General features: G+C 40.6%; 1 protein-coding gene across 2 annotated transcripts in view; it reads left to right on the top strand.

Moving 5' to 3' along the window:
* Positions 1 to 15,526, top strand: part of ELAPOR2 (endosome-lysosome associated apoptosis and autophagy regulator family member 2) — a 109,367-nt gene that overhangs the window by 10,901 nt on the left and 82,940 nt on the right. The window lies entirely within an intron of this gene.

Genomic DNA, 15,526 nt, shown 5'->3' with positions numbered 1-15,526 from the left:
CCATCTGTGAGTGCATTTCTTCATGTTGTAGACTGGATCATATCTCTTGGCCTCAAATAAGTAGTAAGGGACAGCCTGGGAACTGTGCCTGAGCAAAACTCTGACCTCTTTCTTGTCCTGCCTTTCCTCCCAATATGTGGGTTGATGAGTCACTTGATTTGACTGGTATAGCTGCTGATATAACACATTAGCCTGCTTCTTAAAGAGTTGAGTTGCTGCATCCAAAACTCTGCCTACTGGTGTCACACCCCCAGCTCATACTTCAACCCAGCCTTGATTCTAGAAATACTGATAAATTCAAATTTATATCTGCCTAAAAAGCTGTCTTAGCACTTTGGGTGAATCTGAACTTCAGAGGAACTGTGCACTGAGCAGGGCTTGGCTAGACTGTGCCACTGGAGATCATTTTGACTGGGGTTAGCAGCATGAGTAGAGAAGAGTCTAGGAGCTGAATGCAGCTGAGGGCTGAGTTAAATCTAAGATGTGTTTTCTCCATCATTTATTTAGCTCAGGGTGCCTTGGGCTGCTTGTTCTTGGTTTTATTTATTAGTTATTCTTGAAGTGGAAATGGACTCTGTCAGCTTGGAGGCAACCCAAGAGGACAATACCGGATGAGACTTCCTTGTCAGATTATACAGTTACATATTTTTTTCTTTCAGGCTGTGATTTAAGATCTTGCTTCGTTCAATCGGCAGGTCTATTTCAGATACACAATACAGTTAAACACTCACAAAGGGCATGGTCCTACCCTGAGACAAGTGGTTGAAAGTCAGACAGAAGTTCCTGAGCTAAACCTCCCAAACATGACCTCTCTCTGATGTTACAGGTGCCACCGAGTCTCATTTTTACATATTTTTTCTTTCTTAAGGAGGGAATCATCATAAAACCAAGGAATATTCCCAAAGCTGAGTATCGATGAAAATTCAGCTAAAAATTGTGAAAAAATCTCTTCTTTGCTATGAATTGCCTTTTTTGTTTCTTCCTTGTTTGCAAATATTCAGCCATCTGGTCAGCAAACAAATAAAATACTGCATGATATTGGCAGCAAAGCATACTCGGAAAAACAACTGGTGGGAGAAGGAAACAGTTCACAGTCTTTCTGTAGTCTGGTAGATTTTGGTTTTCCAAGGTGGTTTGTTCTGTTTTGTTTTGTTTTTTCTTCTTTTTTTTTTTTTTTTTCATTTTCTTTTTTCTTTTCCTCCTGGCCCCCCCCACAGAAGGCTCTTGAGTGAAACTGATATTTGTAAAAAACAGAATCTGGTCTGGTCATCACCTTCAAATAAGTAAAAGCAGCTCTGTTGATTAAAATATTTGTATTTTCACTTCCCCTCAAGGATTAATTAGAGTCAGTGGAAGAACCACACCTTTTTGTCATTATCAGAACCCTTACTTTGTAGTACTGTGTAGAAGTGTAACAATGAAAGTCCTAGCTAGAAACACATTTTCTGTCAATGTGACCACTTTGGTTAAAATGCTGTCTCAAGGCAATTATGTGAGTTGAAGTTATCCTACAAATCATTTCAGCAGAAATTGCTAATACCCATAGCTATTATCCCTCTTCTTTTGGGGACTATGTATGTTGGTATATATGCTGGAGACTTTGTATTGGGGTAGAATTGGGGTAATGCCTTTGACATTGAAAGCTTATTTTATTATATCTCTTCCCATCTGTACCTAAACCTCAGCCTTTGACAAAGTCAGAGGCTGAAAGGGAAAAGCTGAGCTCAGAAGTGAGCCAGACTCATGGTATAAGTGATGAACAAGTCAAGAGCACACAGACTTGGGTCAATAGTGATGAGGAAATGAGGGATGGGCTTGCCATAGTTGTATCCTTATCTTGCCCTCTGAAAGCCAAATAGCTAGCTGATAGTTTTCCATATAATAACATCTCTCAAGAGAGAAAAGGAAATGTAGAGCAAATACATTTGCTAGGAAATTGTAGAGGAGGTGACAGGGCAGAAAAATTATATGAGTTGAGATGAGTGAACATCACCTAGACTTCCCTCTTATAACACTATTGTTCCTTTTCTAATATTTTTCTGCTGCCTAGTGCTGTAAGACAAATTCACACACCTAATAGAAACTGATAACCAAGAGCTGAAAGGCATGAGTGGAAGCTTTGCAAAACTCACACGTGTGTGTCTGGTTTTAAGTACATGAATAATTCCACTGAAGTTTGAAAACCAATGTCTTATTTAGGATGAAATTCATGCTTAAATACTGTGCTGGATTAAGGTCAGGGAATTCTGCGCATGGCAGGGTCAGTACTCTGGCATAACTGAAATGTTGGGAGTTCTGGTGGATGAGAGGCAAGACATGAGTCAATAGCGTACACTTGCAGCCCAGAATGCCAATTGCATCCTGGGCTGCATCAAAAGAAGTGTGGCCAGCGGATCAAGACAGGTGATTCTGCCACTTTGTTTAGGTAAGACTTCACCTGGAGTACTGTGTCCAGCTCTGGAGCCCTTAACACAGGAAGGACATGGACTTAATGGACCAGGTGCAGAAAATGATCAGCAGGCTGAAACACCTTTCTTACAAGGGCAGGCTGAGGGAGCTGGGGTTGTTCAGCCTGGAGAAGAGAAGGCTGTGAGAAGACCTCATAGTGACCTTCCAGTACATGAAAGGGGACTGCAAGAATGCTGCAGAGGGACTGTTTACAAAAGTCTGTAGTGATAGGATGACAGGCAATGGTTTGAAATTAGAGGAGATTTAGATGTTAGGAACAAGTTTTTTTACCATGAGGGTGGTGGAACAGTGGAACAAGTTGCCCAGGAGATGGCTGTGGCTCCATCCCTGGAAATATTGAAGGTTAGGCTTGACAGGGCTCTGAAGAACCTAATCTAATGGAGGATGTCCTGGCTCACTGCAGGGGAGTTGTACCAGGTTACCTTTGGAGGTCCCTTCCAACCCCAACCATTCTATGATTCCCTATATTGAATTTAAGCCTTTTACTTACAGTACACTGAAGATTTTCCTTTAGGTGCAATGTTGAAAACAATACATCGGTTGGTGTTCTTTAAAAATATTTACATATTATATCAGCTTGGTGCTCATTTCTTACTGCCTTTTGTGGGTTTTCATAAAGATGCCTTTTTTTCCCCCTGTGTATATTCATCTGACTTTTAAAGACTGATGATGTCCTTTTCTGTGCTTTAAAAAAGTGTAATTGGTGTAGCAGAGTGGGCAGGATACTGCTGTGGGACTCTGCTACGGGAGAGGAAATGCAATGAAATGGGCCACACTGGTTCCTGAGATGATTGCAGTTGGCTGTAGTTCAGGTTCTCACCAGATTAAAGTGGATAATGTTGTTGTAAAATTGATTTACCTTTACACTGCCCTACACAAACCTGCTGGGAGCCCTGTGAGGATGAGATGGGTGGTTTGGCAGTAGTTTGCATACTGAATCCTTGAAGCTTCATATTCCCTGTGGATACTGTAACTGCAGAAGTTAATCTTGATTCGAAGTGATGACTCAGTAAGGTAGTGGCCATACAGAAGGAGATGCACAGGCTATAGGATGCACTTGCACATGCCCCAAAATGTTTATGTTACACTAAATGGTTTGTGAAGATTGGCGGACCCTCATAGATAAACATACTGTATTTACCTTAGCATTTGATCCCTTTCTTTCATTTTTCTCAAGTACATGGATATATTTTCCTACCAAAATTATCACAGAATCAGAGAATTGCCTGGATTGGAAAAGACCTTTAAGATCATCGAGTCAAATCATTAGCCTAACACTGACAAGTCCTCAACTAAGCTATATCCCTGAACACTACATCTACATGACTCTTAAATAGCTCTGTAGATGGGGACTCCACCACTCCTCACATAAAGTAAATGATTTTACCCTATTCAACTGGTTTATGTGTAACATAGTTCTAGTTTGTTGATTGTACAAATCTCAGGAGTACCTGAGGTTTTTGCTATGTCCTCTATTTTGAGAATATGTGAAAAAAAGAACCCAAATTTTTCATCTTGTCTTGTGTCTGACAAAGAAAAGATGTGACAAGTCATGACAAGAAGTGAGTTCACCTGGCTGGTGCTTAAAGAACTGCTGAAGTTTGGCACAGCATTGGTGTAGGGATTCAGCAGGAGAGCAGGGCATAGAAATAAAAAGGAAAAAAGTTGTCTTGGGGGATGGGAGGATGAGTGCCAAAAGGAAGCCTGAGGAAAGCTTGTATGTCTGTTGAGTGGAGGCTGTCTGAGGCCAAGGTCTGTTCATTTATCTGGTTGCTGTCCATCTCAGGTCTGGAAACTTCTGAAGGCCTCAACTCCATGACAAAGAAAAGCTCAGCAGTTTTTGCTGTGGCTTTAATACATCTGTTGGGATGCTGCAGGTCACTTAGATGCCTTCTTAGGATTTGCTTCTGGGCTATTAAATGGTTACACCCTGAAATATTTTTGTGCAGACTGCCTTCTGAATAGGCGACAGTTAGCAACATCTATACTCAAAACCTGAGAAGCTTCTCTTTTCATTTATGAGTCTTACGCCTTGAATAGCTGGGAATAAAACATTGAGGTTGGAAAGGAGGAGGAATGAATAAAATTCAGCATATTAAAAGTTATAATTAGAACTGTGATCAACTTTGATACTGTCAGGCATTTTCAACTGTAATAACTGCGTAGCTCTGAAGAAAAAGCCTAACAATATTTGTAGTGAAATATAAATCGTACTCTTGGAGAGGTTTTGGCTTATTACACAGTGCCACTGTGTATGAAGCAGAGTTTGCAGTCCTGAGATCCTGTGGGTGGCTTCATCTTGTGTCCATATGCAAACAATGTTTGTATGAGATATACAATACAGTTGATGTTTGTGAATAAAAGGCATTAACATTTAATTTTGTGGAAACAAAAGCTTGTTTGTGTGTATGGAAGTGACCTTGCACAAACAGTTCTCTGCCAGTGTGTCTGGAAGTTAGTGTGGCAGAGTGTAGGTAAGTGGCATCTGGACAGCTGGGAATTGTCCATCCTGATGACGTTGCAACACATGGGGTACTGGAGCACTTGGCATCTTGGAGCATTTGAGGAACATCTTCCACTGTTGCCTAAGGCTTGTTCTGATGTTGGGAGGACTGAGTATCATCATGTGAATGGTCTTGGAAGACCTTTTAGTAGTCAGTGTGGACATCACTTTCAGCTCCTGACTAAAGCAGGATGTGGAAATTCCTCACAAGTGTGGCACATGGAGTCAATGTATCATTGTTCCCTCTGCAAGGCTGCTTATTTGCTTTGTACTCTGACTGTTGAATACTACAAAAAGAGTACAAGAGGAGAGGGAGGAAAAACATTATCAAATCTAAGGCATGAGGCACTACACTTCTTTTTGTTGATATAAAAAAGTGGATAAGGGATAGATTCCCATTAGTTAACAAAGCAAACACTTAAGCTATGGATGGGATCATTAAACAATAATTTAAATGCTTTAGCCCATTAATCCTACTTGTGATGGGCCTGCATGGGATCATGAATATTGGCATTAAACTTGACATTTTTTCCTTAAGCCTAACATCTTTCTTAATACTTGATCTTTCAAGCTAGTTGACTTCTATATTGCAGGCTTAATTCCTGAGAGCCTCCTTCAGCAAGACATTCAAGGGAATTGTCTTTTTGCATTGAGGTGAAGATATGCCCTGTACTACTGTGGCCCTGTTCTCCATCACAAACTTCCATATGCAGTGATCTGAAAATCTCTTGTCATAAGCAAGAAGAAATTTAACAATGTTATTTGAATATTGAAATGGGGATTTCTGTTTTGGGAGAGGTAACCTCAGGAAAGACATTGCTGTTGAAAAGGGTGGAAACAGTGGAGTCACATAACTCCTGGAAAATCTGGTTCTTGCTGTGCAGAAGTGAAGGGAAGTGAATATTTGTAGAGTAGTAAAATCATAGAATCATTTTGGTTAGAAGAGGCCTTTAAGATCATTGAGTTTAACCATTAACTCAGCACTGCCAGGTCACCACTAAACCATGTTCCACAGCACCACATCCACACATCTTTTAAGCCCCTCCAGGGATGGTAACTCAATCACTTCCCTGGCCAGCCTAAATTACTCCTGGTAGAACACTACTAGGTAGGGGATAGATCTGAAACTTGTTCCTGGTCTGGTAGTGGAAACAGCATCTTTTCTTTGAGAAAGGACATTTGGTTCAGTTTCTTTCTGGAGGCAAATGTCTTGGAGGATTCATGCCCAGATCCTTGGATAAGAAGAGAACTCAGCTAAGTCAATGATGAGTCAAGAAACATGGGTAGTGTGCTGAAGAGGAAGGACATCAAAGAAAGTGTTTCTGTCCTCCTGAAAGGTGATAACAATACACCATCACATATATGGTGCCACAGATAGTAAAAGTGTCAGTGAAGAAATGTAGCCATCTAGGAAGTTTTGTGTGTGTTTATTAAAGTATTTTTATATGTGCATTTAAATGGTTGTAGCAAGTAGGACTCTTGGAAAAATGATGAAAGCCAAACCTTCATGGATTCAATCTTTTAGCTGTAAGATTTTCATATCATGAATAGTAAAGAACAGTTGTAATGTATAGGCTGGTCATAATAAAAGTCATTCTTAGTTTGACACACTATAGATATTTGGCTTTAAATGTGAGAGGAAAACTATAAAGACTCATAGGAAGCTCATTTCAGTTAATGGAAAAATATTCACTGCATGAAACTGGATTAAACCTGTTCACATATTACTGCTAGGTAACTGAAAGACCAGATGACTCAATAACATTAGGACACAAAGAAATAGATTTGAAAACATTTGTTACTACCATGTTTTTCACTTCAGTTTTATTTTCAATCTGACTGGTTTTAGTCAGAAGATTTAGCAGCTCACTTAAAAAAATAATAATAAATTCCTGACCACTCTTGTCTAAAACCTTTTGGAGGAACAGTAGACATTTGCAGATAATTTGTTAGATTTTTGAGACTGAAGAGTTTAAAACCCCAGATTTCTGGGTTCATCAGAAATGTGTACCTGGCAGCCTGGAAGGAATTGTGGGTCAAAGGAGGGTTCTCAACCTGTGTGCTGACACTTGCATTGATTTAAATATTTGTTTTTTTATTAGATCTCGAATTCTTAGCTTCAGGCTGAGTAGGAAGCTTGGATGTCACAAGTGGAAAACACTGAGGAGTGGGAAAATCTTGAGCCCTCCTTTCTAGCTGTGGAGCTTGACTGGGTGGATATGCCTCACCACAGCCCTTTCTTCTGTAGACTGTACCCAGGTGTGAACATAGGTGTCACATCATATTCAAACTTGCCCACTTTCTGGACTCTGTTGTAACTTGTTAGTGGGATCTGTGAAGCTTTATACTAGCAGATCTTCAGGGCAGTCTTATGTTTCATCACCTCATATGACAGTCTTGTTTCCTTCCTGCTCTTGTGAGAAAGGCATATAGAACATGATGGCTGAGGTGAAGAAAGGGATTTGATAACAGAAATTGTTAGGATTTTTGCTTTGATTGTGGAGTTAACTTCAGTCTGTGTAAATGACACCAAAGAACTCCCTGAGAAGAAAGACTGGTCAAGTGAGATGATGAGAATGTAATGGTCAGGTTTTCTGTTAAAGACAACTGCAGTCTCAACTAATGTGTGAACAACAGGGTGCTTTAGAACCAGAGCTGTTTGGCTTCTTTCAGTGTGTGAAATGGAATAGGATTTATCTCCTTGAGTGCTACTTCTGCTGTTGGTAGCACTGACATTTCCATCCTGTACCCCACTCTGTCCTGTACCAAGTCCACTCTTCACATGTGTTGACCACTCAAGACATTGCACCATATAGATGGCTGAACATTGAATGAGCTGGATCCATCCTTCTTCTTCTGGTGTTCATCCAGCAATGATGGTGAACAGTCACAATTAGAGAGCTGGGGAAGTTGTGTCTTGGAGGTGTATAAAGGCTGTGGTATGTGGACACTGTGAATGCATTCAAGGGGATGTTTTGACTCCTGGAGAGACGAAAAGGAAACTTGGTGTCCTGTGAATGGACATGAGGCTTGCCCTCTGGTTCTGTCCTCTCACTGGATGGTAGAGTTGCCATCCCTTGTTGGAGTATGTAATATTTGCTTCTAAGAGCTGTGGTGCCAGGGACTTTCACTGACACACTCCTAGGAAGAAAATGGAGAAGCAAGATGGACTCAGAGTGAATTCATTTTCATAGAAGTTAACTTTCAAGAGGAAAGGCTCTGAACTCTCCTTTGGGCTCCTTTAATATTTGTAGAGCTTTATGAGGATGAAAGGCTGTGTGTGTAAGTGCTCAGTGGTACAATTCATAGAGACAACAGATAACATGCTGCTACCCTACAGTAAGCCAATGTGCTGCTGACAGGTCTATTACAAGTAAGGCCTGGCTGTGGCTTGTTGCATTCAGCATCTTTCTACAAAGTTTTAGGAATTCTGTGGGAAAGTTGTGAAAAAATGTTTGCACCAAAGTCTTTGCCCTGCACCAAAGATAATACTAATGTCAGAGTAGCTGACCTCCTCACAAATACAGGCTGGGTGCAGAGTGGGTTGAGAGTAGCTCTGGAGAGGGAGACTTGGGGGTGTTGATTGATGAGAAGCTAGCTGTGAGCCAGTATATTGTGTCCATGCAGCCCAGAAGGCAAATTGGATCCTAGACTGCCTCAAGAGGAGTGTGGCCAGCAGGGCAGGAGCCACCTTGAATACTGCATCCAGTTCTGGTGTCTCCATCATAAGAAGGATACAGATATGTTGGAGTGAGTCCAGAGGAGGGCCACAAAGATGATCCAAGGGCTGGTGCACCTCTGCTATGAGTATAGGCTGAGGGAGCTGGGTTTGTTCAGCCTAGAGAAGAGAAGACAGTGAGGGGATCTTAGAGCAAGGCTGGAGAACTTTTCATAAGGGTATCTAGTGATAGAAAAATGGGAAATGGTTTTAAGCTGAGGGAGAGCAGGTTTAGAGTGGACCTTAGGAAAAAGTTCTTCAGTACGAGTGTGGTGAGACTATGGAATAGACTGCCCAGAGAGGTTGTGTATGCCTCCTCCCTGGGGGTGTTCAAGGCTTTGTTAGGTGAGACCTTGAGCAGCTGAGTCCATGGCGGGATTCCTCCAAAGTAGTTGTTATTTAAGGCCAGAAATCATAAAATTTGCCCTTACAATCAACTCCAGTGTAGTATTTAGACTGCAAAACCCTTTGAGAAATGTCCTCTGGATCAGGAGGAGCAAAACCCTCAGTGGTTTACGAATTATGAGTGTATGTCAGAGGTATAAAGTGTTGGCGCTGGGAATCCTGAATGGCAAACCGATAGACCTCAGGTTAGGAAAGACTATAAAAATATTAGATGTATTCCAGGGATAGGAAAGAACAATAATTAAATGTGTGGCAAAACACTGACTAGTGAGAACTGGGTTGTTATGTCTTGCCCTTGAGGTTTCCAAAATTGTAGCATGGAAGTTTATGCTCAGATGAGAGCCTGGGTTGGAGCCATGAAACTGGGCTTTAGAGATGGGGATTTTGGGTAGCAGTCTGACTGAGTGCTGCATTCTGCAATGTGCTTGAGCTGTCTGCAGTGAACACAGAAGTATAAGCCATGAGGTACAGGCAAAGATGGTCAGTTTTTGGCTTGTAAGTCTAAATCAGGCATCTTAGGGCAAGTTTGGAGTTTCACTCCTGTTAAAATATTACTGTTAGTTTTCATTTGGACAAAATGCTGAGGTATTTCTATTCTGTTCCTTACCACTTTAATGAAAAGAAAAATCTGAAGTATTTCAGAATTTATCTCTTTTTAATTCAAATAGATTTTCACTTTCAGTTTCTGAGAGGGGAAAAGAAACCTTCCTGGAGTTTCTAGAGAAATTCTGAATGACCAAAGCTGCTTCAAAGCTTTGATTTTGATTATTTTTCCCTGCATAGCTGATTTTTTAGCTTCAGCCATCCCCATTATTAACATTAACCTCCATGCTGTACCCTGATGGATGACATCTTTTCACTGAACTCCCTCCACCATGGATGCTGTGCCATGGCTTTTACCTGTCTAGAGATGTGTTGTGTCCCAGGCACATTCATCACCACCCAGGCACTATCATCAGCTGTGGAGAAGCAGTTTTGTGCCAGTCCACCTTGGTCCCTGAGCTTTGGGTTTCATCTCTCACATTATCACCACACAGGACATGAGGGTTTGTGTGCTTGGGTGCTACTGAAACACCTTGTTTGGATGGGAAGATGTTTGGAATGACTAGCATAAAATAATTTAGTGTTTCCTGAGTAACTCCAGCTAAAGGGACAGGTATTAACATGCACCTCCTCATTAAGGGATTAATTAGCTGTGCTTTTAGAGATGTGTTGACATTCTTGAAGTCTTTGCCACTAATTATTATTATCTCACTGTTGTCTCAAATGTTTCACTGCTTGAACTGGGCAGCATTTCCCTGCCTTTAGGCAATTTCAGTGTCAAAGTTGTTACTTTCACTCAACATTATGACCTGAGTAGAATTTCTGCCTCTAATTCTACAAAAGAGGAAAATTGGCATCTCAGTTTCTCAGCCTCCTACGCAAGGTAGCACAGTATTTGCCTTTTATTCCCAGAGCAGCAGAGTTAGTTAGCAGTAGTAAAATATGGTCCTGTTCTCTGTTACTGGAGAAGTAATAAAAATAAAATTATAGAGGGTATTGTTTGCTCGCTTGTTGTTATTTTGCCTTTAGGATTAATGATGTGCTACCAAAACAGGAGACTTAACAATGGCTCGTTCTCTCTCTGTTATTGGATGATGCCTTTTAAATCAGTCTCTAGGTTTTTGAGCCAATTATTTTGGGAAGATATGATGTTGTCTAAGTGTTCTCTCCCTTCCCCCATGCTGGCATGGCCTGTGTGGAGGGAAAGGACCTGAACAAAGTCTGATATATGCACTGGCCCTGCCTGAGTAGGTTAAGAAGGAGCTGGAGTTACTGATAGGAGTGTTGGACTCCATAACCTGAACAAGAATGAACATTCAAATAATGAGTGCTTTGCATACTTAGTTGAATCTGGAGTGAACTTTTAATTATGCCCTTTTGTGATAGGCCTAAATTGCTGCTTTAACAATTTTCCAGTCAGTAAGGCTAGATGAAATGGTGCTAAGTAATGTTAGTGTTTTGTCAATGACATTTCTTGGGAGCAAGGCTGCTCTATGTTAATTTCCATGAGAAGCACACTGTGTCATTTTCTGCTTTGCTCCACCTCCCTCTGATGCTGTCAGGAGGTACTTGCCCAGGTGCTGACTCTGTGCCATGGTCAGGTAGCCACAGTAGGCACATGAGTTGCCATCCTCAGTTCAAGAGCATCAGGGCTGATTCAGACTGTTGGATCTCCTGGGGAACCCAGGCTCCCAAAGTAATTGGGATAATTGGAATTTTTATCTGAATTTTCTTATTATAGGTGCACGGTTTAGGTTTTGCAGCTATTTGTCTTCTCTGACTGTGTGGGGTAATGGATGGGGATAAAACCTGCATTACTGCCTGGGAGTTCAGCAGCCTATAAATGATTGTGCCTTGCCTTTGAGGTTTGTGTGTTTCAAACAGTGAGACATAGCACAATATGCTGCAGCCCTTAACCATTTGCATATTAGGACATTAACAATTCTATGTGTGAACCTATAGTTGTAACGCCTGTGTCCTGTGATGAAGGGCTTTGAAAGAGTGTGCTTTTAAAGTACTAGAGATGCAGAAATTTAGGTGTGAGGCCCAGTGGTTCTCTTAAAGCCACACAATAGCTCAAGCTGGTGACAGAAGGAGGATCAGGAGCTGTAAGCCCTATTCCCAGCGCTAGCTCTAAATGCTAATAAACATGCAATTTCCTAATGCAAAGCCAAAGCCCAGTTTGTGTTGTGAAATATCCAAAGGATGTTTGTAACCCTCTCAGATATTTAACACAGAGTCTCAGTCGTGACTCACTCTTCTATACTGCTGTGAGGAATCAAGCTGGTGGAATGATAGCATTATCTCTAATTATTTGTATCAGTTTCTTGTATTCAGCAAAAAAAACATGCAATGAATGCACACCTTAGGGTGACTACCAAAGCTACCTACAGCCCAAAGAGCAAACAACGGCATTCATTCTTAGATGCACATTTTCATTGTACTTACTTATCACACCTCAGGAAGGAAAATAAAGCAATACAACAGATTAGATGGGATATTGGAGAAAAGTGGGTAGAAAATGAGTCAGTGACTCTCTAGTTGTTATGGTTCCCAGATGTGTATGTTGTGGACATGTCTAGTAGCTTCGTTTGGATAAATACTTGTGAGTAATTCCCTTCTGCCATGCAGAAAAGAGCATCTGCATTCTCATTATTTATCGATGAGCAATGCTTTTCATGTCATTAGAAATGTCAAGGGAAAATGATCTTTTCTGGGAATAGAAATGGCTTTTGTACATAAATATGCTTAAAAACATTAACACATTTTAATTAGTGAATATCATGTTAAAACTATTGTACTGCACCAAACCATAGAAATAATGTTTTGGAGGAGATGACAACATTTGATAAAAAAACCCTTGATATTTTTTGTCAGCCTTAGCATTCTTTTATTAGTAATTAAAGTGTGTTCTTTTTATGTGGTATAATATCATCCCTCTGTGTTCTAAAGCTCTTTGTGGGTGCAGATGAAGTGTAGTGTGTAGGAAGAGATGCACTGCTGTATCATGCCTATGCTTGGCATTCACCCCTGTTTTCATCTGGTCACTTCTCAGTTTGCTGTGCTGATTGTTATCCATAATTAAATTCTCCGCAGCAAATTCAATTTCTGAATGGGCGTGGAGTTGAATGTGTTCCTCCTGCATCTTCTTAGATGGTGTTGCAGAGAAAAGCAGGGCAGCAAGCAAAAAATGTCAAGTGTCTCTAGTAGGAGGAGTGGAGGAGGGAAGCATAGAGCAGAGAAGGATTAGTCCTGCCAGTCCTACAGACCTGAAGAAAAACACCTACTGAATTCAATGAAATGGCAACTTGTCTTTTTGGGATATGATCTCCATTCTCTTTCTCCTGGCAGCATGGTGCTGGTAGGATGGATGCTGCAGGTGCAAAACCTTTAGTTCCATGACAGAAATACTATGGCAGGACACTAACAGAAAGGATGCTATTTCTAGTGTTAAATGTCATCAGGGGACCATGTCACATAAGGAAGGATCTTCTCATTCATATTAACCTTGGGATGCTCAGACTCATGTGTGCCATAAATAGACCTTACCATGTGGCTTCTCATTCCTTTACATGGACAAAGAGGAGTCTCTAGCCTTTAGGTTGTCAATATTTGGTAGATAACTCAGTTTCAGTAAATCTTTTAACAATCTTTTAAAAGACACAGCTGAAGTAAGATTAATAAGTTTGAAAGCATCAGTTGATGAGAAATGCTGTTTTTCAGCAAGGCTTGCTCACAAAGGTAATTTCTCTGAGGTCAGTGGGATGACTTGCTTGAATAGAGGCCATTAGTCATTGTATCTGGCTCTGTACGTCCTTAATGAAGCATGTGTTGCTAAAGGAAAGTTGGTGCTTCTGAAAGGAAGGGACAGTTTCAGACTTGCTGAGTAGATGTTGTGGGCTAAGTAGTTTCATCACTTTAGGAACCATGACTCAAGAAACTCTTTCTGTCAAAACTTCCTTTTAATTTCACACCCCCCCCCCCCCCCCCCCCAATAGATGCATAGAATGGTTTAGGTTGGATCATACACTGATGATCCTTGTCATAATTGTAGTGGTATCTGATCATGGCTGGAGTCCTCTGCTGAGGCCAGAGCAGCAGGAATTTCTCTACAGTGTGCCTGTGCTCTTACTGGAACTGGGACCACAGGAGAGCAGCTGAAAAAAATCCAGCGGTAGTAAAGGACATTTTTCTTAATGTATTTGTGGAGCAGCTAACCAGAGTTCTTTTGGAAAAGGAATAAAAGCAATGGTGTTATCAAAACAGGGAGCATAAAAATATCTGCACTGGGAAAGGTAAACAACCAGGTGAAGATCTAAAGAGGGGTCTCTGACTAATATGGGGAAAATAGCAAACAAAATTGAGGAATTATATATATCATATAAAATAGGTGATGTTGCCTGGTGATGCTGGCCAAAGTGTGTCAAGGAAATGGAGAGAGCTCTTAGACTCCTAGAGAAGAGAGAACAATGTTTACTTTACACTAACTCTATTACTGATAATGTCATAAGTATTTTATGATGAAGGGATAGTCATCTGTGAAATACCTATGTGAAAGATAATTAGAAAGTGGTGAAGAGCTTGTGCAATAATTGGAAGGATGATCTGAGTCCAGAAAACAAATGTTTAATTAATTTAGATGGAGTTTGATACAACAATGAGTAATGGGAAATGCTGAGAAATGGAAAAAAAATTGCAATCCTGCTGGTCCATAAACCTGAGTGTAACAAATTATGGAGAAGAGATAATCATTATCTAGCAAACAGCAAAATCATGGTTTTCACTGGAACAAATGATGTCAGACAAAAGTCATTGCTTTTTGTGATAGAGACAAATCAGTAGATGAGAGTGACTGCAGCTTATGTTATTTATGTCTGCCCTGTGATAAAGCAGGACAAGACAATGCTATCTTATTGCATTGCAACCCTCTCATAAAACAAATCCAGCCTATGCTTGGAATTCTATCACAGAGATTGATGAGTAGCTGAGGAGCTATAAACAAAGCAATGATGTGTCCAGACAGATTCATAGCAGGGTAACCAGTTCACAGAGCAAAAAGCATTTCTATTTAACACTTCTTTTGATAAGGGGAAGTTTCAACTGTCCTCCAAAACTGTTTAGATGGTACTAAACTGGGAATACAGGGAACAGTGAGGAAAAAGGAATAATTCATGACATGATGATATTTGATTGCTATTTTTTTTTCCTCCTTGTGGGGGAGAGAAAGCTAGGCCTTCTCTCTCAACCCACTACAATGTGTAACTTAGTGGCAGAGCATTCAATACATTATTTTTACATTGTCAGTGTTTGCTTTATTTCTTTAGGATTTTAGATGTGCATGTTGAAAAATGACATTAAACTCTTCCTTGTTTCTGTGAAAGAGAATTATTTGGCTAGTATGCACTGAATTGACTACTTGTGTCTTCACAGAAGAATTGTGTTGCTTTACTTGGAAGCAAACTGAGCCATTGTTGACCAAATTTACAATGGCAATCCATTTTTTTCCTTACATCCTTTTCAGGGTGACCAGGTTGCTCCTGGCTATTTAGACAAGTTTTAGTCCATAGACATTTAATAATTTTAATTTGAAAGTTCCATCCCTCCTATGAAGGATCTGATACAACATGTACCAGGGCTTTCAACTGGTAGTCTACTAGATCTCTGTACTGGTAGTACACAGATCATAGCCCTTTAACTGTCAGCTCCCTTCAGATGCATGCTTAGTTCTGAGGCTGGGCTTGGTACTAGAAGAGTACTCTGTATTTTGGTGTTTAAATGGAGGATATGGAAATGTTGACATGTGCTGGAGTGCTCTGCCATGCAAGTGCAAATGAGAATTGTTTCCCAAATTACTTGATTCCTGTACACTAGCTAATATCTACCAGTAA

This window comes from Melanerpes formicivorus, unplaced genomic scaffold (genome assembly GCF_026170545.1).
Source record: "Melanerpes formicivorus ecotype bairdi unplaced genomic scaffold, bMelFor1.0.p_v2 SCAF_3, whole genome shotgun sequence".
Classification (NCBI taxonomy): domain Eukaryota; kingdom Metazoa; phylum Chordata; class Aves; order Piciformes; family Picidae; genus Melanerpes; species Melanerpes formicivorus.
Note: the sequence above shows the minus strand (reverse complement) of the source record. Positions and strands in the feature narration are given on the sequence as shown.